General features: G+C 43.7%; 1 protein-coding gene across 4 annotated transcripts in view; it reads right to left on the bottom strand.

Annotated features, from left to right (window-relative positions):
• The window catches only part of LOC134957934 (complement factor H-like), a 498750-nt gene extending 486725 nt beyond the window's left edge, over window positions 1-12025 (bottom strand). For all 4 annotated transcript variants that reach the window (XM_063940184.1, XM_063940186.1, XM_063940185.1 and 1 more), the window contains exon 1: window positions 11883-12025. The gene's annotated coding sequence lies outside the window, so the exon portion shown is untranslated. The remainder of the gene's footprint in view (window positions 1-11882) is intronic.
• Between the last annotated feature and the right edge of the window lie 1715 nt (window positions 12026-13740).

Genomic DNA, 13740 nt, shown 5'->3' on the forward strand with positions numbered 1-13740 from the left:
GACAATGTGTATCCAGGAGGCACGTGATGTCAGTTGCAAAGCTTGTTCCTGCTAAACTCTTCCCCTCACCCAGCAACCACATCAGCGAGGGATTATATCATTATACATTCACACTGCCTTGTATAACAAGAAGAACTAATTTTATGCCCATTCAGATAAAACCACTAATGCCGTATGAAATCTGAAAAGCTAGGTTTAGAATACAACCCCTTTGAACTACATTTCACCAGCTATACCTTGCCAATACCAGATTATAGGTAAACCCCGTTACTGCGACAACTGTTATTTTTTTCAGGGCTTCCAATCAGGAGCGGTTCTTGATGCGGGCAAGCAGTGCCTGCGCCCGGGGCGCTGCTCCCTGGGGGCACGGCCGCAGTCACCCCGCAGTCACCGCCGCCTACCCGCACCCCACTCCCAGGCTGCTGCGGACGCCGTGGGCTGTGTGGGCGTCTGCTGCAGCCGGCTCCAGTAACAGACACTAGAGGTCAGTATTGACCTCTAGTGTCTGTGCGGCGCTGCTATGGGAGAGACGTCATGACGTCTCTCCCATAGAGAGGAGCAGCGGGAGGCAAGAGACGGAGCAGGAGCAGCAGCGGTGGTCGGGAAGCAGTGGTAAGTATTGGGGTTTTATTTGTGTGTGTGTTTTTTCAGCGTCAGGGGGCACAGCAGCAGAGGGCACAACTCCAGGGGGCACAGAAGCAGAGAGCACAACTCCAGGGGGCATGCAGTAGAGGGCACAAATACAGGGGGCACAGCAGCAGAGGGCACAACTACAGGGGGCACAGCAGCAGAGGGCACAAATACAGGGGACACAGCAGCAGAGGGCACAACTCCAGGGGGCACAGCAGTAGAGGGCACATCAGCAGAGGGCACAACTACAGGGGGCAGAACTACTGGGGCAAATCTACTGGGGGCAAAGCAACAGGGTTCACAGCAGCAGAGGGCACAACCACTGGGGGCAAAACAACCGGGGGCACAACTACTGAGGCAAATCTACTGGGGTCAAAGCAACAGGGGGCACAGCTACTGGGGGCAAAGCAACAAGCGACGGGGCACAACTAATGGGGGCACAGCTACTAGGTGCAAATCTACTGGGGGGCACAACTACTTGGGGCAAATATGGTGGAATAACTGTGACCACACCCCTACTTTTGGGTGCGCGCTTCCGGTGCGCACAAACTGTATTACCGCGCGCGGGGGGGGGGGGGGGGTGTGCCAGTGGAACGTTTCGCACTGGGCGCCACAAGGTGTAGAACCGGCCCTGTTTCCAATGCTAATACTGTTAGCAAATTCAAATGGGTCTATCAACATGGAAGATCCCAGAAAGCTAAACACATCGGTGTGTGGGGGATGCAGATACCACTGCCCTGTGTAGAAAACAAATATTTCATTTTACAGTCCATACTTCCCTACTTTTGAAAAAGCATTTCAGGGAGATTGTGAAAGTAACACATATCAGCGCTGGCTCGTACTGTTACATCTGAGAGGCGTGTAATGAAAATGACTTCCATCCAAATGTAAATAAGCCCCAAAGTTAACAAGATCTACTTGCTGAAGAAAAGACACTGATATTTTGCAGTATTTATTTGTGTATTGTGTATTACAAGAGGTTCCATATACTGTAAGTGGCCACAAGAAACCTTTAAAATGCATGTATCCATAGGGATCATTGTGCCTTATACCAATGCCGGGAAATGGCACTGATGATTCCATACTGAATGTATGTATCGCTGATTTTTTTTTTTTTTCAGGGCGATTGTGGTACTATTCAGGGAGTCAGGGAGATTGCTACTATTTTAGGTAGTCTCCTGCAGAATGAGGAAACTATGTTTCTCTAACGTCCTAGTGGATGATGGGGACTCCGTAAGGACCATGGGGAATAGATGGGCTCCGCAGGAGACTGGGCACTCTAAGAAAGATTTAGTGCTATCTTGTGTGCACTGGCTCCTCCCTCTATGCCCCTCCTCCAGACCTCAGTTAGAATCTGTGCCCGGAAGGAGCTGGGTGCTTTTAGTAGGCTCTCCTGGAGCTTACTAAGAAAGAAAGTATTTTAGTTAGGTTTTTTATTTTCAGAGAGCTTCTGCTGGCAACAGACTCTCTGCTACGTGGGACTGAGGGGAGAGAAGCAAACCTACTAAATGCGGCTAGGTTGTGCTTCTTAGGCTACTGGACACCATTAGCTCCAGAGGGATCAAACACAGGTACCTAACCTTGATCGTCCGTTCCCGGAGCCGCGCCGCCGTCCTCCTCGCAGAGCCAGAAGTACAGAAGCAGCAGAAGCATGAAGACATCGAAATTGGCGGCAGAAGACTCCTGTCTTCACTTAAGGTAGCGCACAGCACTGCAGCTGTGCGCCATTGCTCCCACAGCACACCCGCACACTCCGGTCACTGTAGGGTGCAGGGCGCAGGAGGGGGCACCCTGGGCAGCAATTAAGATACCTGATGGCAAAAATATGCATATATACACTATACAGTCAGGCACTAGGGAATGTAGTAGGGAATGTTCTATGCTGCTAGTATGAGGATCTGACCGACATGCACTTTTTTATACATGCACATGCATGCATTTTTTTTCTAACCTTGGTTTTTTTATTTCATTGTTTTCCCTATATAGATGTGTGTCTGTATTAGGAATGTGGTATAGATTTATTATACTATTTGAATATGCATGAATGCTTTCTTTTTTAATGGTGGTTGGTAGACTGTGGCTATTTATTGGTGGGCTAGGATGATTTTTGGTTAACCCTATGGGAGAAGTAAATTGTAGCTATGAAATCTTCCCCTAGAATAATATGGGTCTGTCCTATTAACCCTTCCCATTAGTAGCCACAGTCTTTAGTTTTTAGTATTGTATGGGGATTGTTTTTATCTGCAGCTGATTGGCTCTAACACCGGGATTTGTGGTGCACACTCATGTTGCTAGGACTTCTCTCCCTAAGTTTGGAGACTTATATGTGGATGATGTTGCGGTTTGGAACTGTCCGTATGTGTTAAAAGTGAGATGAGATTAATGTTTATGCCATTGCGGGGAGTTAAAATATCTTACGTGGAAGACCATCACACTGTTGGCCTTGGCTTCAGCAAGACGTGTGTCAGAGCTGGGGGCGTTGTCTCACAAGAGCCCCTATTTAATTTTCCATGAAGACAGAGCTGAACTCAGAACTTGTCAGCAATTTCTTCCTAAAGTGGTGTCTGCATTTCACATCAACCAACCTACTGTGGTTCCAGTTGTTACCGACACCTCTGCTACTTCAAAGTCTTTGGATGGTGTGAGGGCACAGAAAATCGGACTCGCTGTTTGTTCTTAATGATCCCAATAAAACTGGGTGTCCTGCTTCGAAGCAGTCCATTGCACGCTGGATCAGGCTCACTATCCAGCATGCTTATTCCACGACAGGACTGCCGGTTCCAAAATCTCTACAGGCCCACTCTACTAGGTCGGTGGGTTCTTCTTGGGCGGCTGCCGGGGTGTCTCGGCTTTACAGCTCTGCTGAGAAACTACTTTGTCGGGTTCAAACACGTTTGCTAAGTTCTACAAGTCTGATACTTTGGCCTCTGAGGACCTTTAGTTTGGTCAATCAGTTCTGCAGGAACCTTAGCACTCTCCCACCCGGTTTGGGAGCTTTGGTACTTCCCCATGGTACTAAATGGATTCCCAGTATCCTCTAGGACGTAAGAGAAAATAGATTTTTTTTTACCTACCGGTAAATCCTTTTCTCGTAGTCCGTAGAGGATACTGGGAGCCCGCCCAGTGCTTTGTACTTCCTGCACTGTAACTTGGTTAAGCATTGTTGTTTAGTTCAGCTGTTGCTGTTCCTGTTTTCAAGTTTGGTTAGCTTGGCTTTCCTCTTGTTTGTGTACGCTGGTTCGGAATCTCACCACTATCCTTTTATATCCTTCTCTCAAAGTATGTCCGTCTCCTCGGACACAGTTTCCTAGACTGAGTCTGGTAGGAGGGGCATAGAGGGAGGATCCAGCGCACACTATGAAATTCTTAAAGTGCCCATGGCTCCTAGTGGACCCGTCTATACCCAATGGTACTAAATGGATTCCCAGTATCCTCTACGGACTACGAGAAAAGGATTTACCGGTAGGTAATTAAAATCCTATTTTAACATATTTCTTATCAACCTCCTAGACTTTGTCCTTAAAAATAACTACCTAATTTTCTTGGACCAATTCTTCCACCAAGCTAGAAATGGCAATGGCCACTGCTTGTGCACCAAGGGCTTAATTCAGACCTGATTGTATCCGCAAATTTGTTTGCATATGGGCAAAACCATGTGCACTGCAGGGGAGGGGGGAGGGGGCAGATATAACACTTGCAGAGAGAGTTAGATTTGGGTGGAGTGTGTTCAGACTGAAATCTAAATTGCAGTGTTAAAATAAAGCAGCCATTATTTACCCTGCACAGAAACAATATAACCCACCCAAATCTAACTCTCTCTGCACATGTTATATGCAGTGCACATGGTTTTGACCATTTGCTAACAAATTTGCTGCTACGATCAGGTCTGAATTAGGCCAAAAGTTATACCAACATATACTTAGGATGGTATGTATGGGATCTTGAATTTTGTGGGTAAAAAATTAAGAATATACTCTTTGACATTCCAATCATCATAGCAGAAATATGAACGCTTTATACCAATTCATTAATATACCGAGTAAAAACAATGTTATTCTAAAACGGACATCAGATATCAGAGTAGAATCCATCATCTTCCTAGATCTCAGAAGTAGCCACAATGAAAGAGAGCTCTCCACCAATCGGTATAGAAAAAAGAAAGCCATCAGTAGCTTATTACACTGTACAGGTTCCAACTTTCTGCACATAATCTACAATATCCCAAAGAGGGAGTTTCTTCATCTATGTAGAAACTGCTCAGAAGGTGATATAGCAGAGAATGCCCCACCAGACCCGAGCAATGGGGATACAGTCACAGGAACATTTAGAAAAGCCATCCCTCATATCTCACAAGTAAAAATAAATAATTTCATATTCCCAGAAAATAAGAAAATCAAGGATACAAATCTTAGCAAAGCAGAATTTTTGGAACATTTCTGGCCTGACATAATGGATATAATTCAGAAACAGTGGTCCATTCTTCAAATTGACAAAGATCTAGAACATACTGTAAGCTCGAAAAAAAAAAAGGCTATGAGCTTGAAAAGATTTTGTAACCTTAGCGACATAGGGCCTTATTCATTTTTGTAAGTAAAGCAAAAAACCAAGCAACTGGGCAAAACCATGTTGCACTTCAGGTGGGGGATGTAACGTGCAGAGAGAGTTAGATTTAGGTGGGGTCTATTCAAACTGAATCTAAATTGCAGGGTAAAAATAACATCCGTGGGCTACATGCAAAAGCAGACAGTATTTTCCCTGCACAGAAAAAATATAAATGTTTATGTTTCACTTGCATGACAACATGGTTTGCACCAGACACAAAGTTACTTGCTTTTTTTTGCTTTACTTACAAACATAAATCAGGCCCATACTGTTGTAATCAGAAGTAATTTTGAGAGGAATCTCCTAAAACCATCAAGAATAAAGGGTTCATATCCATGCGGCACATGTAAAACCTGGACAAATATGATATCCCCACAGACATCAATTGCTTCATCAACTATAACAACATGAGCATAATCTACTGTTCAGGGCTCTCAAACCAAGAGTCTTGGAAGACATTCGAAAAGTCACAAACACAGCCTCTGATTTGCAGAAAATAATAAATAATAATACAAAAGTCACATCAGTGTGTAGAAGACACAATGGTTAGTTTGATGGCATCATAGTTTACGGTCTTCAAACTGGGAATCAGAAAACGTGACATGACTAATGGACTATTACAAAAAGAGTGTACTATACTGTAAGTGGATTTTTAAATTAGGAGCACATATTCCATTTTATTGTACCAAGTGGTTCCGTGTTTATATGTCTCTTTCATATACCCGTTATGTAGGTGTCATAAGATAAGCTCAGAGAAGACTTAACCTTCTTGTGGAGCAGAAGAGCACTTTATGAACACGTTTTTTACCTTAACCCATTAACAAGACTTAAATATTTCCAATTATTCTCGGGATACAGTCTTATGTGTAGGTGTTTTATGTATGTCTTGTGAGTCACTTTTTTGTCAGCAAATTAAAAGTTATGTTTTAATATATAATGCATAAGAGGGCCCCATACAAAAAGAGTTTATTTTCTCCTAAGCTGTCAGTCTGTGTTTATTACTTTTGGGGGCACCATCAGTCAAGGATATTATTTCTCTTTAGTATTATATAATATAATATAATGTTATACAATCATTATTTCTGTTTATGATATATCTCTTTCAATGAATGTCACTGTCTAGTGAAAACCAGTGCACCTACCTCTCCCTATTTCCCTGCTGTAAACAGCCCTTCACAGACTAGAGCACCTTTAGTAGAGGGATAGATTCCCCACCTATTTTGCCGATACAAATCTAAGTTATAGCTAGGTACACACTATACAATTATTGGACCGATTTGCTAATTATCTGGGGATCAGCCTGTTTTGTGTTTTTTTTGTGTGTTTTTTCCCGTAGTGTGTAGGCATGAACATTTTGGGCAAACACTGATAAAACAGTCCAAAAATGGTCACAAATGTTCTGCTTCAATTATTAGATCTCTTAAACTTTGCAAAAGATTTAGACCCAAAGGTCTCGATATTGAGTAGTGTGTGGGTATTCTCTATAATATGCCCTTTTCCTATGATGTTTTACATTTACCTCATCATCCTTGTGGGCGCACATACTGTATATAAATTACAGATACATGCACCTGAAAATTGAGACCTTATGGTGCCGATATACTTGTGCGATGCCCCGCGACATCATGGGGAAACGCACCGGCAGTTCAGGTGCGATGAAATCGCACCTGAACTGCCAAAGTGATTACCATGCAATAATGCAATAGATTGCATGGTAATCACATGATCGGCACCGCGGGTGCCCATCGCACATCACAGTGCGATATATCTCATGTGGTTTTAAAACTACATGCAATCGCACTGCGATGCGAGAGATATTAAGTGCAGCACATAATATCTTGAGATGCGACATTCGAGCGGCGTGCCTGCGCATCACGTCTCAAGGTTTCCCAAAATGTGCATACAATCCTTCGATTTCTCTCACAGATGAGGTTCGAAATCGAAGGTTATCACCAATTATCTCACAAGTGTATGGGCACCATTACACTGGCAAAAAAAGAAATCTACCATTTGTCATTTTAATTTAAAAATCACTCCAGCTGTTGTGAAAATACACATTAGCTGGAGAGCCACAGGTTGGCAATATCTGCAGTAGCGTGTAGCTAGCTTTGCTCAGTTTCTAGTTGGATTTTCTACCAAAGCCACATTATTTACTAAAGATCATTTGACCTTCTAAACAGAACCTGACATCGATGCCTGTCAGAATCCCACACAGGTTAGAAACACTGCACGTATTATGAGGATCCCTGCAGGCCACACTTGCTACTTTAATTATCTCACCTCCAGGAGAAGCCCAGACCGTAGATGCTACTGACAGCTTTTGGGGCAGTGCCAGCTCTCCATATCATTAGAGCCCACCCCTGCCACAGTAAAATGCCACCATTTGCGAGTCTGCAAGTGGGGGTGGGTCTGAATTGATGTAGTTTGCATTGTTTAAGTTCTGCCCAATCCCTACAAACCCAAGATTCTCTGTACTAGCTCCCCATCATGCCCACTTCACTAAGAAGTGGATGGAATGCGGGAGATCCAGCCAGCTGGGGACTACGCGAAAAATCATCAGTCTCCCGTAACGTCCATGTGAGTAGTTAAGTAAGATGCCTTTATATTATTTTAAGCAAAAAAATGAAATGAAAAACAAAATAGGGGCATTTTAACATTTATAAGCAGCACTAGGCTATAGAGCCATGGCTGGTAGTGGAAAAATCAGGATGGATAGTATGGGGACCACCTAAATTGCTACTATTTAGTACTAAGTTTTACCAGACAGGGTTGGAGGAATTATAGCAGGAATTATAGCAGGTGGGTCACCTGGCATGGTGTCCATCACTATAGCGCCAAGCAGCTCTAGGCTGTAATTTCTAAGGAAGTCAGGAATAAGAAAGTAAGTGACCACTTCCCCTAAGAAGAGCCAGCCCTGTGTGTGCTCTAACCAATCAAATCATTCCAAAGCAATTATATGCTATTATATGCCATTACCTTGGAGGTAACAATGCTTTGTCTAAGTGGTTTTTGTTTTGTTAAAATTTCAAGAATACCTACAGTATATTAATCAAAGAGGACCCTTTTCCTTTGTATTTTATGAATAATAAAGGGGTTAATAACAGTATGTGGGGGAATGATCATTCAATATTTTTTTCAAAAAACCTTGCACTCTAGCATACACAACTTAAATTTAGTCCGGTGCCCGAGCAAAAACACAGTCAGGGCCCTGGCAAAGCTATGAGCGAAATGCGCATAGGGGATTCAAAACACCCGTGACTTGGGTGCTGTGTAGCTTTATGATATACATTTCCTCTCATGTTAGAGTACTTATGCCTCCATGACTCATAACATTATATAGCAGTATAGTTATCACCTGTGTTTACTCCTTCATGCAGTTCAGTACCGCTTGTGTAAAGCTGGGTACACACCAATGCCATCCCTATACATACTCATAGTACGCGGCCGAGTAAGGCGCCCCTCATAAAGAGCGCTCCGGCCGTGTACCGTGATTCACTGACTTCACTGTCATTGACAGTGACACTAAGTGCTGCTGCTGCCGACGCGCCCGTACTCCCCCCTCCTTTCCAGTGTAGTGCCGCATGATCATGCATATGTAATGAGCGGCGGAGCATCAGGACATCACGCCACTCATTACATATGTGCAAACTGTGCTGGGGCTGTACGTCGCAGCGGAGGGACTTGGAGACTTGTTTGAAAATGCGGGGGCCGCCTGCCCATCAGGCATCCTGTGGGGGGTATGTGTATCTAGAACTGTGGGGGCATATGTGTATCTGGCACTGGGGGCATATGTGTATCTGGCACTGGGGGCATATGTGTATCTGGCACTGGGGGCATATGTGTATCTGGCACTTGGGGCATATGTGTATCTGGCACTGGGGGCATATGTGTACCTGGCACTGGGGGCATATGTGTATCTGGTACTGGGGGGGCATATGTGTATCTGGCACTGTGGGGATATGTGTATCTGGTACTGGGGGGGCATATGTGTATCTGGCACTGGGGGCATATGTGTACCTGGCACTGGGGGCATATGTGTATCTGGTACTGGGGGGCATATGTGTATCTAGCACTGTTGGGGCATATGTGTATCTAGCGCTGTGGGGGCATACGTGTATCTGGCACTGTGGGTGCATATGTGTATCTGGCACTGTGGGGACATGTGTGTATCTGGAACTGTGGGGACATATGTGTATCTGGCACTGTGGGGACATATGTGTATCTGGCAATGTGCATGGCCATATGCGCACGCCCCATATGCGTATCTGGCACTGTGGGGGCATATGTGTATCTGGAAAGTAGATTGAGGTAAAATTTTCTGACCATGCCCCTTTCTTCTGAGACCACACCTCTTTTTGTGGTGCGCACTGTCCCTTTAAGAAGTTTATCCCTTCAAAGGGTGTCAAAAATGAAATGTGCTACATTTTTATTTTATTTATTTGCTTAAAAACATAGGCTTAGGCCGGCCCTGGTACACACTGGGTGATATGCCGCTGTCCCGTCGGCTAGTGTGTACCAACGATATGTCTGTGAACACCGTCGTTCACAAACATATCATGTCAGCACTGCTGCACACACGATGACCAATATCTACAGATACATTGGTGCATCGTGTGTGTACGGGTGGTCAGCTAACTGCCCGTACACATGCTTCAGAGGCCGCCGGTGATTGAGGGCTGAACTTGGTGGGCACATGTAAATGCCCACCCAGTTGGTAATGTCGGTCTCAACAGATCAGGCAGTGTGTATGCACAACACACAGCCCGATCTGGCTATAGATATATCTGGAGATCCATTGATCTGCAGATATGTCTACTAGTGTTTACCCAGCATTATGCTGTTATAGTGTGCACACTGTTACAGATATAAGGTCATGCACTGGTATTTGTTTATGGCATATAGCCCATATTACTAAACATATTTGCATTCTGAATCAAACTATAATATAATCCTGTTTATTTTAGGTTATTATTTGAAGTATTGTGTACACTGTGTATGATCATGTTCAGTGTTCCTGAATAGTCATAATAGGCACAGGCCATAAATGTTATTTAAAGCAGTGGTTCTCAAACTCGGTCCTCAGGACCCCACACGGTTCATGTTTTCCAGGTCACCCAGCAGGTGCACGGTGTATCACCAACTGTCACATTTTCAAAATCTACAGGTGACCTGCAAAACATGAACCATTTGTGGTCCTGAGGAGGACCGAGTTTGAGAACCTGTGATTTAAAGAATACTGGTGGAAATTGTGCCTTGAGATATTATTATAATTATGTGACTTATATTAACATCACGTCATTGATATACCAAATGTGGGTGATTGGAATATACATATTAGATGTCCTATATTATAATACACCTAACCTTACCCATTATAGGTTATTACTTGATGAATATCACATATTGTGAAATATTTAATTTGCTGTTATTTTATACCTATTAGAGGTGTAGGATATCAAGGAGCCATTAAAGGTTCATGGGTGACTAATGTGACCAAATAAAATAGGGCCTAATTCAGACTTGGCCGTAGCATCGGCAGCGTATGCAAACTAAAGCCCTGTGATGTGTGCGCACGTGCAGCAGCTGCACTGCGCGTGCACACAGTGAGATGTGACAGCACACCGATGCTGTGGTGTGGCAGGTTGTCCTTTCACCGTTGTGGACACACACAAAGGTGACAGGACAACCCGCCACACCACAGCATCAGCAATCGGCCGCTCCACAGGCTGCTCCTGGCGCTCCCCTGGTGACATCATCGCAGCGGCATCTGCACGAAGTGGCATCTGAAACTGCAAGCCGCTGGCAGCCCATACCATCAGCTGGAAGAATACCGTTGGCCAATATAGGGACAGGTAGGAGGGTGAGAATAACGCGCGAGCCGTAAACATAATTTAATAAGCAAAGTGGACTGGTTTGTCACCAACAACATCAAAAAAGAGGCTGTAAACATTTTTACTAAGCATTTTCTCTTTTCACAGGTGACAGTGATTACATAAAATATAATACACAAAGCGCACTCTGCTTCACATAATATAACTAATTTTATAGATGAGCTGCTATTATATATCATAGCGCAGTATTTATTCACCCATAAAACATTAAATATGTAATTGGAGAGTAGAACACACTGACATATCACAAACAGATACATTAAGTGGGAACTTCATTAAATGTAGTTTTTAGGTATATGCAAGACGTGTTGCAGCATGCTGCATCGCTGCAAAGCTGAGCATCGCTACATCTGTATTTTGGAACTTAATCTCCATCAGCACCAATGTGGCATAGGCAACATGTGGATCTCCAGCTGCTGTGGCACTATACCTCCCACCATGCCATGACCATGACACTGTGAGGGTTTGCTAAAACTGTGGCAGGGCATTTTGGGAGTTGATACTCTATAGCAACTAAAGTGCCAGGTTGCCCGCACCTGACCTATCCATTTTATCCAATATATTTATTACTATACCAGTATTCAATAGTGCTTTAGAGGGAGATCACTACTAGTGTGGCAATACCATACAATACTGTGCCCTTAAAATTATTTTAATATGAAAAAATAAAAGGATTGATATTTTAATAAATTAATAATTTAATGCAAATTCCCTTTAGCATTTTCTCACAGAATTAAAAACAAATGAACATGAATTTACCTTCACAAACAGGTTGTGGACCCAAGCCATAGTAGAAACACTGGGTGAGATTCGAACCAGAATGCCTTTGCCCAGAAGGGCAGGAGTATTGGATTCTCTTTCCACTTGCATAGGTGTAACCATCCCATTCACAGTTGATTTCTTAAAATAAAATAAAATAAAATAAAAAATAAATAAATAATAACCGATTTCTACGTTGTCAATTATAAAACTTAAGGGCCCTACACACTGGCCGACGGATGACCCGGCGGCAGGGGGGTGACGGGGGGAGTGAAGTTTCTTCACTCCATGACGTCACCTGGCCCCATAGCCCTGCATGCTAATATGGACGATATTGTCCATATTGGCTTGCAGGTATAAACGAGCCGGCACCGACGATGAATGAGCAGAGGGCCGCGCATCATTCATAGTTGGTGCATACACACTGAAAGATTTATTTATTTATTTTATTTATTAACAGTTTCTTATATAGCGCAGCAAATTCCGTTGCACTTTACAATTTGAAATAACAATAACAAACTGGGTGATAACAAACAGTCATAGAGGTAGGAAGGCCCTACTCACAAGCTTACAATCTATATGAACGATATCTCGTTCATTAATGAATTAAATTGTTCATATCTTTCAGTTTAATCTGTAAATGTGTAGGGCCCTTAAGGGTTTGAAAGTCTGATGGTTTTTTGAAAAAATTAGTTAATTCCCCTATTAACATCAACAACAGAAAATGGGAAAAAAATAGATTAAAAACAGAGGGGTCTATTCATGAAGCAATGAAAATGTGGAGAAATGAACCAGTGGAGAAGTTGCCCATAGCAACCAACCAGCTTTGAAGGAAGCTTTTATCAAGTACATAATATAATATGTAATGGAGATGCTGATTGGTTGCCATGGGCAACTTCTCCAACGCTCTTTTTCTCCACTGTTTTCACTTGATGAATAGACCCCTTAAATACATATTTGTCTCTTCAGTGTTAACAAAATGAACATACAGTAAAAGGAGATTTATGGTAAGAACTTACCTTTGTTAAATCTCTTTCTGTGAGGTACACTGGGCTCCACAGGGAATAAAATCAGGGGGAGGGGGGTGTAGAGTAGGATCTTGATCCGAGGCACCAACAGGCTAAATGCTTTGACTGTTCCCAAGATGCTCAGCACCGCCTCCTCTATAACCCCGCCTCCGTGCACAGGAGCTCAGTTTTGTTAACCAGTCCAATGCAGTAGCAGGTAAAAGAGACGACAACCGTTAGTAGGGGGTCATTCCAAGTTGTTCGCTCGTTATTTTTTTTTGCTACGGAGCGATTAGTCGCAAACTGCGCATGCGCAATGTACACAGCGCGCCTGTGCCAAGTAAATTAGCTCAAAAGTTTGGTATTTTACTCACGGCGTAACAAAGTTTTTCATCGTTCTGCTGATCGTAGTGTGATTAACAGGAAGTGGGTGTTTCTGGGCGGAAACTGACAGTTTTCTGGGAGTGTGCGGAAAAACGCAGGCGTGCCAGGGAAAAACGCGGGAGTGTCTGGAGAAACGGGGGAGTGGCTGGGCAAACGCTGGGCGTGTGTGTGACGTCAAACCAGGAACGAAACTGACTGAACTGATCGCAGTGTAGGAGTAAGTCTCGAGCTACTCAGAAACTGCTAAGAAATTTCTTTTCGCTATTCTGCGAATCTTTCGTTCGCAATTCTGCTAAGCTAAGATACACTCCCAGAGGGCGGCGGCTTAGCGTGTGCAATGCTGCTAAAAGCAGCTAGCGAGCGAACAACTCGGAATCACCCCCGTAGTCACATACACCACATTCTCACGACAGGAGAAGGTATCAGTGGCTAATGCCATACAAACCCAAAGTAGCTAAGTGAGTCAG

Source organism: Pseudophryne corroboree, chromosome 9 (assembly GCF_028390025.1).
Source record: "Pseudophryne corroboree isolate aPseCor3 chromosome 9, aPseCor3.hap2, whole genome shotgun sequence".
NCBI lineage: Eukaryota > Metazoa > Chordata > Amphibia > Anura > Myobatrachidae > Pseudophryne > Pseudophryne corroboree.